Here is an 11,828-nt window from a genome sequence, read left to right as displayed (position 1 = left end):
TCTTTTATCACATTTCTCAACCTCTCAGAGCCTCAGATTTCTTGTAAAACTGGGCAAACCCATTTGGTACTCATGTAAGGACCCTGGTTGCTTGTGAACGCCCTCCGTGGAGCCTAGCGCCTGGTGGATGCTCAGCAAAAACGGGGCTCAGCCTTGCGAGGAAGACAGCTCTCTGCAAGGTCAATATCCTCCTGGAGCCCGAGGCCCGGGCCGGTGCTGACCTCGCTCCAGCTGCCACAGCCCCCAGGTCACACAGGCCTGTGTCTGCCAGCCCCTTGGTGGGCTTGGGCTGCAGATCGCCACTGCTCTCGAGCAGGACTTGGGGCACATCCAGGGTGAAATCTGGGGCCCTGCCAGCCCCCTGCAGTCTTGCCCCTTCCTCACCATCCCCCTTGTTCTGCAGAACACACCGCACGCCAGCGATCTCTGCCTCGGGGCCTTTGCACAGCTGGCCCTCCCCCTGTCTGCCCTCCTCTTTCTGGGCCATCAAAGCCCGGTTGTCTGCTCCTGCTCAGGGGAGCTAATCCCTGACACCCGCCTGCTGGCCTCAAAGCAGGACCTGGGATGATGTTCACCTCCACACTGAGCTGTCTCTTCTGTGTCTGTCTTCCCATGAAACTGCCAGCTCCAGAGCACAGAGGCTGGGCCTGACTCTGCCCCCCAGAACCTGACACTCTGCTTGGCATGTGGCTGGAGATCAAGGTTCTCAGGTGGGACCTGCTGGGATCAAAGACTCAGTGATCTGAGGAGCTGCAGGCAGGCGGCTTTGGAGCTGGCACTGGGCGGGCATGGGTGGGGGGGTGCGGACCCAAAAGCCCAGAACGGCTCTGAGCATGCCAGCCGCCAACAAAGGTAGAGCCTTGTCCCCCTGTCGTGGACACCGCCAGCCAAAATGTGAGAGCACAGAGGGGTCATAGGTCGAGGGGTCCTGGTGCATCAGCTGGAAGAGACTTGACTCTTGACCAGGCTCTGCTGGCTGCATCTCCAGGCTTCTGGGGGGTCCCTGCCCCAGGCCCAGCTCTGCTGTGATGGCCCGAGGATGCTGTGGGCATCTTAGCAGCCAGCCTGTCCAGCGCCCTGAGTTGGACTCTGACGTCAAGTTCTGAAAGAGGTGCCAGCATCTCCAGCAGCCCCAGAGCCTTGGTTCCGGGAAGTGCACAGCCATATTGTCCAAATTGACTTGAATTCCTGCCAAACTGGCTGTAGCATTAAGGGAAGGAGCCACCAACTCAACCTCAAGGTGAATAACTTTAGCAAATTGTGATCCAAAAAAGCTCCGCAAGCCAGAAGCAAAATGGTGCAGCCCCTTGGAAGATGGTATGACGGTTTCTTACAAAACTAAGCACAGCCTTTTGACATGATCCTGAAATCACACTCCTTGGTATTTACCCAGAAGTGTGGGAAACATCTGTCTGCATAAAAACCTGCACATGGATGATTATAGCACCTTCGTTCAAAAATGCCAAAACGTGGAAGCAACCAAGATGTCCTTCGGTAGGTGAATGGATAAACGATGGCCCATCTGGATGATGGAATATTGTTCAGGGATTAAAAAGAAATGAGGTACCACGCCTTGAAAAGACATGGAGGAAACCAAATGCATGTCATTGAGTGAAAAAAGCAATCTGAAAAGTCTGCATTCTGTATGATTCTAATTATACGACATTCTGGAAACGACAAAACTATGGAGACAGTGAAAGAGTAGTGGTTGTTAGGGTTGCGGGGTGGGGGAAGGGGAAGGAAAAATAGGTGGGGTACTGAGGATTTTTAGGGCGTCGAAACTACTCTGTAAGATGCCGTAATGGTGGATGCAAGTCATTATACGTTTATCCGAACCCACAGAATGGACAACGCCAAGCGTGAACCGTAATGTAAGCCGTGGGTTTGGGGTGACTGTGACACGTCAATGTAGGTTCATCCGCTGTAACAAATGCACCTGCGTCAGGTGGGGGCCTTGCTACTGGGTGAGGCTGTGCCTCTGTCGGGGGAGGGGGCGAATGGAAAATCTCAGCACCCTCCTTTCAATTTTGCTGTGAACCGAAAACTGCTCTAAAAAAAGTAGTCTTTTTAAAAATAATCTGCAAGCTGGTCTTTTTCCTTATCCAACCGCCGAGCAAATATTTATGGAGCAGTTCAGGCAAAGTCTCTGGTGGAGGTTTCAAGATGTGGTTCCCAACTCTGCAACACCCCTCCCATCAAGAAGCAGGTCCACGTCCCCTCAGGCTTGCGGGCCAGGGGTCATGGGGGACCGGATGCTGGCGACATCGGGGCTGAGTCATGGAGGCTCTCTTGGCCTCCACCTGGGTCTCTGCTCTGGGCAGGGCAGGGGGGGGTGTGCCAGCCTTGGCACCGCCTGCCATCCTGGACATCCGGCCCCATCGAGCCCTCAGATGAAAGAGCTCCCAGGGGACATGTGATTGTCACTATATGAGGAACCCCCCTTCCTGGGCAGGATAAAATGGTGTTTCACACTGCATGTCAGAGTTTATGTCAGTGACCAGGCAGGAGGAAACTTACCCCGAGATGGGTAGGAGTATACTCTGTCTTACAACAGGGACCCAGCTCACAAAGAGAGAGGGGATTGGAGCCTGATTCTGAAGTTAGAGGCCTGGCTCCTGTGCTGAGTTGTCTGTCAAAGTGATTGTCTCGATGAATGAGCCCTCAGTGGTCAGGCACTGCTCTGACCCCCAGGCTGGCCAGTGTGTTGATGTGGGCACCGCTGGACACTTGGAGGTGTGGGCAGCCTTCCGGGGACCCTCAGCACCACCCCGGCAGGATGCCCCCACTTTAAGCATTCAGCCAATTGCTTGGACCACGTGGCTTTTCTGGAGACCCAGGGCAGGAGGCCAGGCCAGCCACCGCCCCAAGGCTCTGGCGTCGTAGGGATCACCTGCCTCGTCCTGCCCCAGGCGCCTAGTCCGCAGCCCCCCTCACCCCAAACTCCATCCAGTAGGCGAAGCTGGCTCATATTAGCCCTTGAAAGCTGATTGTTAAATTTTTAGAAATGTTGCAAGCTGGCTGTCAAATGAATCACTTAAGAATGAAATGATGTAAGATGTGTGATTAAACAAAGACACTAAAAGTACGATAATAAATATTTTGATGAGGCCACAAGAAGAGACAGCTTCTGGTGAGCCCGGCCAGCAGGTGACAGCCTGCTCTGTGCCCGGGGGCTGGGCTGTGAGGGTTCTGCCAAGCTGAGGGGCCTTCTCTACCCTCACACCGCTTCCAGACAGAGATGCTGGAGCAGAAATGATTTCTTCTGAGATTTTACAGGCAGAAGAGATTTCTCACCTTCTGGAGAGGCGGTTTCAGGCCTGTGAGGAGACTCCAGCTGCCATGGCCCAGAGTGGAGGCTGGGGGTCTTGGAGGAGGGTGGGCGGGCATTTGCCACAGCCTCTCCTGGGAGGGCACCCTCTGCCCCCTCGACACACCCACCCCCACTCCCAACCGCCGCGATGCAGGATCCAGAAACGCCCTCCCAGCTCTCAGCTCTGCGCCCACAGCTGAGAGGCGCATCCTTGCACAAACACTTCATGTCGCTTGCTGTGAAGTGCCTCTTACAGACTCTCCACGGGTCCCTGACCTCAGCAGAGGGCTCGGACGCTCTGGGAGGGAAGAGGAGTGTTTGCAGTGTGGACAGAATAGCTTGCCCCGGGCGCAGGGATGGGGCGGGGAGGGGGCCACGGGGGCGGGGCACAGGAGTGGGGCGGGACAGAGGGGCGGGACAGAGGGGTGGAGCGGGGAGCGGGGCGGGGTATAGTGGGCGGGGCCAGGGGCGGGGCACAGAAGTGGGGCGGGGCAGGGACGGGGCGTGGTGGGCAGGGCCCAGGGTGGGGTAGGACACAGGGATGGGCGGGGCCCGGGGGCGGGGCCCGGGGGCGGGGCCCGGGGGATGTTGCCCAGGGGCGGGGACTAGACCCCCATGGCCTGCTGACCTCGCTCTACCTCGGGGGAGTGACTATCTGGATTTCACCGCGCTAACCAGCCTGCCGCCGGCGTCTGCCTCGCCCTCCAGACACCTCGCCCCGCCCCCCCACCCCAGTCCTGGAGGACAGATACTGCGCAGAGGACCGAGGACACCGGTGGGAGGGCAGGGGGCCACAGTGGCTGGGGCCAGCCGCCAGGCGGCCTCTTCTGCCCACAGACCCCAGGAAGCAGGACTTTGTCCTGGTGGACGGGTGAGCAGGGATGTCGGGACAGCAGGGCTCGGTGACCACGGCCAGAGTCTGAGCTGGGACTCGGAGGCCGTGTTTCGGCTGCTAGGGCTGGGAGCAGATCGCCCTTCCCTGTCCCTCTCCCTGTCTATCCTTCTCTCGCCCCGCCGCCGCCCCTCTGTCTCTCCTCCATCTGCTTACAACCGGAGGGACACGTCCCCCACGTCCCTCTTACCGGTCTACCTGCGCCCCCCACCTGAGGGCGCCCGTGGCCCAGACACGCAGGAAAAGCACTGTTCCAGTAGCCGCTGGTCCTCTGAGTGGCAGTTGGTGAATAAATCTCCCAGCTTCCTTGTCCTTGCGGTGGGACAGCTCAGAGGGCCACGGAACTCAGCTGAGCTCCTTCTGTCCCCCAGGGAGATACTCTCTGGTTCTGCCTTCAGGGCCAACACAGCCAGAGACAAGCCCCAAGTCACTCTTACAAAATGTTGAAAGAACACCGCAATGAAAACCTATAGAGGCTTCACCTCAATACACGAGTTGTTAAGAATGTCATCTTTCACTGTTGATGTCCAGTGTTCTTTTCTCAAGCAAAAAAACTTAACAATACCAAATTTATTTCATATAGAATCATTCAGTTCAGTTCAGTTCAGTCACTCAGTCACGTCCGACTCTTTGTGACCGCATGGACTGCAGCACACCAGACCCCCCTGTCCGTCACCAACTCCTGGAGTTTACTCAAACCTCGTGTCCATTGAGTCGGTGATGGCATCCAACCATTTCATCCTCTGTCGTTCCCTTCTCCTCCTGCCTTCAATCTTTCCCGGCATCAGGCTCTTTTCAAATGAGTCAGTTCTTCGCATCAGGTGGCCAAAGTGTTGGAGTTTCAGCTTCAGCATCAGTCCTTCCAATGAATATTCAGGACTGATTTCCTTTAGGATGGACTGGTTGGATCTCCTTGCAGTCCAAGGGACTCTCAAGAATCTTCTCAAATACCACAGTTCAGAAGCATCAGTTCTTCGGCGCTCAGCCTTCTTTATGGTCCAACTCTCACATGCATGCATGACAAGTGGAAAAACCGTAGCTTAGACGGTACTTTGTTGGTAAGGCAATGTCTCTGCTTTTTAATATGCTGTCTAGGTTGGTCATAGCTTTTCTTCCAAGGAGCAAGCATCTTTTAACTTCATGGTTGCAGTCACCATCTGCAGTGATTTTGGAGCCCAAGAAAATAAAGTCTCTCACTGTTTCCACATCTATCTGCCATGAACTGATGGGACCAGATGCCGTGATCTTAGTTTTCTGAATGTTTTAAGCCAACTTTTTCACTCTTCTCTTTCACTTTCATCCAGAGGCTTTTTAGTTCTTCTTTGCTTTCTGCCATAAGGGTGGTGTCATCTGCATATCTGAGGGTATTGATATTTCTCCCAGCAATCTTGATTTCAGCTTGTGCTTCATCCAGCCCAGGCTTTCTCGTGATGTATTCTGAATGTAAGTTAAATAAGCAGGATTACAATATACAGCCTTGACGTACTTCTTTCCCAATTTGGAACCAGTCTGTTGTTCCACCTCCGGTTCTAACTGTTGCTTCTTGACCTGCATACAGATTTCTCAGGAGGCAGGTCAGGTGGTCTGGTATTCCTATTTCTTGAAAAATTTTCCGCAGTTTGTTGTGATCCACACAGTCAAAGGCTTTGGCGTAGTCAATAAAACAGAAGTAGATGTTTTTCTGGAACTCTCTTGCTTTTTCGATCATCCAGGGGATGTTGGCAATTTGATCTCTGGTTCCTCTGCCTTTTTAAAAACCAGCTTGAACATCTGGAAGTTCATGGTTCATTTACTGTTGAAGCCTGGCTTGGAGAATTTTGAGCATTACTTTGCTAGCATGTGAGATGAGTGCAACTGTGCAGTAGTTTGAGCATTCTTTGGCATTGACTTTCTTTGGAATTGGAATAAAAACTGACCTTTTCCAGTCCTGTGGCCACTATTGAGTTTTCCAAGTTTGCTGGCATATTGAGTGAAACACTTTCACAGCATCGTCTTTTAGGATTTGAAATAGCTCAGTTGGAATTCCATCACCTCCACTAGCTTTGTTTGTAGTGATGCTTCTTAAGGCCCACTTGACTTTGCATTCCAGGATGCCTGGCTCTAGGTGAGTGATCACATCACTGTGATTATCTGGGTCGTGAAGATCTTTTTTGTATAGTTCTTCTGTGTATTCTTGCCACCTCTTCTTAATATCTTCTGCTTCTGTTAGGTCCATACCATTTCTGTCCTTTATCGACCCCATCTTTGCATGAAATATTCCCCTGGTATCTCTAATTTTCTTGAAGAGAACTCCAGTCTTTTCCATTCTATTGTTTTCCTCTATTTCTTTGCATTGACCACCGAGGAAGTCTTTCTTACTTCTTCTTGCTATTCTTTGGAACTCTGCATTCAAATGGGTATATCTTTCCTTTTCTCCTTTGCCTTTTGCTTCTCTTCTTTTCACAGCTATTTGTAACGCCTCCTTAGACAACCATTTTGCCTTTTTGCATTTCTTCTTCTTGGGGATGGTCTTGATTACTGCCTCCTGTACAATGTCACGAACCTCCGTCCATAGTTCATCAGGCACTCTATCTATCAGATCTAATCCCTTGAATCGACTTCTCACTTCCACTGTATAATCATAAGGGATTTGATTTAGGTCATACCTGAATGGTCTAGTGGTTTTCTCTACTTTCTTCAATTTAAGTCTGAGTTTGGCAAGAAGGAGTTCATGATCTGAGCCACAGTCAGCTCCTTTCTTTGGAACCCAGTTAATGCCGTTGTGTTTATAGCTTGGAGCGGGGTGTCTGAGTCCACCAAGTTCACTGCAGTTGCTGAAATCCTCCACCAGCCCCCACCGCCTCCCATTTATGGAGCAAGAACAACACAGCCTGCCTCCCGCTCCTGCTCCGGATGTGAGCGGAGGCTCTCGGGGCCTCTGTTTCGACAAGTGAATACCGTATCTATCCAGCCACGAAGTCAGGCAAACCCTTCGGAGGATTCCAGGGCTGAACGTGCACTCTGGATGCTGCCTGGGTGATAGTCTCGTCTTAACCGGCCTGTTTCTTTACCAGGTTTTATATTAAGTGCTTCAGAGCATTTGTGTTGCTATTGCGAGCCTCTGCTCAGAGCTCTCTGGCAGCCAAGCTCTCCCCCGGCTTATGCAAATATAAACCTCCCCCAAAAGGCAGCACCCTCACCACGCGACCGCAAGTGACAGAGACAGCAGGCTCCATGAAGCTCTGGGTTCCTCAACCATCTGGAGCCAGCAGGCCTGGAGGTCGGGACCAGGTTGGGGGCAGCCTCTCTGCCACCCCCAGAGCCTTAATTCAGCTCCCCTGTGGCCGAGTTGGCACGTCCCTTTGGATAGAGGGGAACTGTGAAGGCTTCTCGTCTCGTTTTAAATATATGCATGTATCACAGATGTTCAGCAAAGTATGGGGTTGAGGAAGACGTGAATGGATCAAAATTCTCACTGGCTGCAAGTGAGAATTGGTGCAACTCTGGGGTTGCCTCCCAGGATGGGGGCTGTTACCCTTCCTTCCTGCAGGTACCTGCTGGTCAAGGGAGTCGGTTTTCCATCCCTTATGTGTATGTGTGCTAAGTCGCTTCAAGCTGTGTCCGACTCATTGCGACCCCATGGACAGTACCCCTTCTGTAGCCCACCAGGCTCCCCTGTCCATGGGATTTTCCAGGCAAGAATACTGTAGTCAGTGGCCATTTCCTTCTCCAGGGGATCTTCCCCACCCAGGGATCAAACCCAAGTCTCCTGCATTGCAGGCAGATTCTTTACCATCTGAGCCACAAGGGAAGCCCCAAACTGGTGGCTAAGTATATAGCCTAATTATCAACCAGAAGGTTTTTATAATTTCAAATATCAGTTCAGTTCAGTCGCTTAGTCATGTCCGACTCTTTGCAACCCCATGGACTGCAGCTCGCCAGGCCTCCCTGTCCATCACCATCTCCTGGAGCTTGCTCAAACTCATGTCCATTGAGGCGGTGATGCCATCCAACCATCTCATCCTCTGTCGCCCCCTTCTCCTCCCGCCTTCAATCTTTCCGAGCATCAGGGTCTTTTCCAATGAGTCAGTTCTTCGCAAATATATTCACTTTATTTGAAAGAGCCCCGCAGCCGTGGAGTGACAGAACTCTGCACACTGCCCCCGCAGCCACGCAGAGCGGGCGGAGGAGATGCGAGGCTCAGGGAGCCCTAAACACACCAGCTGGGACCGGAGCTCCAAGCCCACTGGGATGATGGCCTCCGTTTCTCCTTCCCAGGTCGCTGCCCAGGACCCAGAGGAGAGGATGTGGAGGCAGGTCCCCTTGGAAAGCACAGCCAGTGGGGACCCGCCCATACCAGCATCGTCCCTTCTGCTTCCCCCTCCTCCCCCCTTGGAGAGGTCACAGCCTCCAGATCCCCGCTCCCTTGCCTGGCCCAGATGGTGACAATGCCACCCTGCCCTGGCACTTCCTCCCGGGAGGCCATGTGATGAGCAGGGATGAGCCCAGGTGAGCAGGTGACCAGCAGCACCCAGGTATATGCATCTCCACAGGGCTGACTGACGGCCGCCTGCACCGTCACTCCCCGTTGCTGCAGGGACCTCGGTGACGGCAGGGGCAGGGGCCTGCCGAGGGCTTGTTTATAAAGTTGACTTGGTCCGGGAGCAAGGGGACGTGTGTGTACTTGTGGCTGACTCACGTTGTTGTGCAGCAGAAGCCAACACAAGGTTATAAAGCGATTGTGTGTGTACGTTTGCTCAGCTGTGTCCGACTCTCTGTGACCCCACGGACTCCTCCGGACTCCCGCCAGGCTCTTCTGTCCATGGAAAATCTCCAGGCAGGAATACTGGAGTGGGTTGCTTCCTTCTCCAGGGGATCTTCCCAGTCCAGGATCGAACCCGCATCTCTTGCCTCCCCTGCACTGACAGGCAGATTCTTTACCTCTGTGCCACCTGGGAAGCAATTATCCTCAATTAAAAACAAGAAAGTTCTCTTGATTTTAGCTGTCTCTGAAGAGCTGGTTTGAACAGGGCATTCCAAGGGCATCGTCTCAAAAGGCGGTGGTTGGAGTTTACAAAGGCCCTCTGCTTACAACGCGTGTTGCCATGTTACATATGCTGGGTGCCCTGGTCCCCACAAGCCCAGCCCCCCGGCAGGCACGTGCAGCCAGCAGCGTGGGGACAAAGGGTTGTTTATCCAAGAGGGAAAAGGGGGGTTCAACCCTGCACCGGCCCCCTCCCCGAGTCTCCCACCTGCACCCTCCCTGGAGAAAAGGTGTGCGGTTGATCTAAAGGATCTCAGCAATCTCTCAGTGTTTAGCCTCAAAAAAAAAAAAAATTAATATAGTAGGGAAAAAAAAATCACAAAGGCTGTCCCTTCAACAGGAACCAAAATCAGCACATGGAAAGAGTCACGGACTCACCCAGGAAGTAACAGCTGCCCCAGGGTCCCTCCGAGAGGACAGAGGCCACTGTCCTATAGTGGGGGTGGGGAGAGGGCCTTCAAGATCTCACACCAACAGCCACGCCAGCCGGCCTCTGTCTCCCCAGCTGCTGTCACCGGTGGCTTATTCAGAGGTGGTTCTGATATAAAAGGAATGGCTTGTCCAGCCCAGAGGTCAAAGAGTTTGTGAAGAGCAAGCCCATGAGAGGAGGATGCTCTCACGAAGGAGGCCGCCAGACCAGCACCTCTCATCAGAACACGCCTGTGAGCCGCCTCCGGCCTGCCACGCGCAAGCTGACCACCTCCGCCCACAGCGTCCCTCCGCTGCTTAATCCCACCACCATCTCTCAGATGAGGAGCAGAGAACTCACTCCACAAAGGACAGAAATCGATCCTGCAGCAGGTTCTGTAAGGTTTCAGTCGGGCTGCAGGCTTCCGATACTCTGTTGTGATACTCTAGGTAGAGTTACCGGGCATTTAAATACGGTACAAATGAGATGTATGGCAGACAATGAGCCAATGGGCAGAAAAAACAGAACCGCACAGGTTTTACTTTCTTAATATGGTTATAAAATGCTGCCAGCCAGGGCTTTCCAGTCTAACTTGGTTTGGTATGGAATGCTATCAGTACACACACCTGTGGCTTAGACACGTACAGTCTCAGACACACACACACACACACACACACACACACACACACACACACGCTCACAACCCATACATACTGGCAGCACACACAACAAGCTCACCGATACAGAAAATATAAGAAGGAATAATTCAATTACGTTTCAGTGAAGAAGGAAAATACAGGGGTGAGGAATCAAAACAGTCTCTTTAAAAAACTCAGCTTCAGAAAGGTTTAATTCTCCTCAATTAAAGACTTTTCCGGTCAGAAGCCTTAGAGAAGGCGGAGGGCTGGTTGGGCTTCGACATCCAATTATTTTGTGCTTCGCAAAATCTAAAGAATTAAAAGGTACAACACGGGCCAAGGATTTTGACCTGGGTGAGAACTAAAACACACAGCAGTTTTAAATCTCCTTGGCAATTAGCGATCATTATATATTTTCAGTGAGAAATAAGTTAGTCACAGAGAGAATCCTGAATAAAGGGCCTGCCCCTCCCGCCACCGTCAGCATGCCAATGGCTTGCGTGCACCGCTCCAACGTTTCTGAGCCCACAGAGCCCAGGCCGAGTTTGCAGCCCGCCCACTGTGAGCTTAAGGGAGATTAAGTACACTTGTAAAGTGATGTATTTGGACTTTCAGCTGTGCTACCTACAGCGTCGCAGTTAAGAACAGAGAGCCCATCATTCCTGCATGCAGAAGAGGAGCTAGAGACTCTAGGGGTCGGTGGGGCAGGAAGAGGGGACAAACACCCTCGAGCCCGGCCTGCGGGCAGCCCTGAACGTGCGCAGCTCGGCCGGCCTGCCGGCGGGACCCGGACAGCAAGATGGCCCCATGGCTGGCCGTCTGTTTCCCTTTGCTGAGCGGGGACCGGGGTACATGCAGTCTCGTCTCCACGTGGTCCCTGCTGCCTGTCGGGGAGACAGCTCTGCTCTCCTCTCCAGATGGACCTGTGAGCGGGCCGATCTTGTCACTCCGTCCTGGGCCCGGAGCCCCTGCAGAGGGCAGGGCCGCGAGGTCCAGGTGGGACCAGACGGCAGGAGTTCATGTCCCCGTCTCGGCCGGGAGGGTGCCGGCCCCAGGGTCCTGGTGGGAAACGCGGTCACAGGGGCGGTGCTCCGCATCCGAGACCTGGCCAGCCTCCAGCATCCCTGGTGGACGCCTGCCCCTCTTGGCGTCCAGGAGCAAGAAGGGCGGCAGGACGGATGGGAACCGCACAGAACCTGGTGTGTGAACGCAGCTTATATCCGTTCCCACCAGCTTTGTGCTCAGGATCTGGAACTGAACAGAAACAACGCATCCGGTCCTGTGAGAACGGTTTCTGTTTCCGTGTGGACTGGGCGCCCGGTCGAGTCACCCTTCACCAGGGCAGGGAGGTGGGGATTGCCCGTGGTCCCATCCGGATCCTGGCGCTCCAGGTCCCCCACCAGCAGGTGGTAGAATTGGGGGGCTGAATTCAGTCCAGTTTAACTCCAGGTTCAACCCAACACTCAGCTCCATCATTTAGAAAGTGAAGGGTGTGCTCCTGATCCACTGTGTGAGCCTCCCAGTGGCAACAAATGATCCTATTTTAAGATTGCAAA

Source organism: Capricornis sumatraensis, chromosome 3, assembly GCF_032405125.1.
Source record: "Capricornis sumatraensis isolate serow.1 chromosome 3, serow.2, whole genome shotgun sequence".
NCBI lineage: Eukaryota > Metazoa > Chordata > Mammalia > Artiodactyla > Bovidae > Capricornis > Capricornis sumatraensis.
This window is presented reverse-complemented; position numbering follows the sequence as displayed.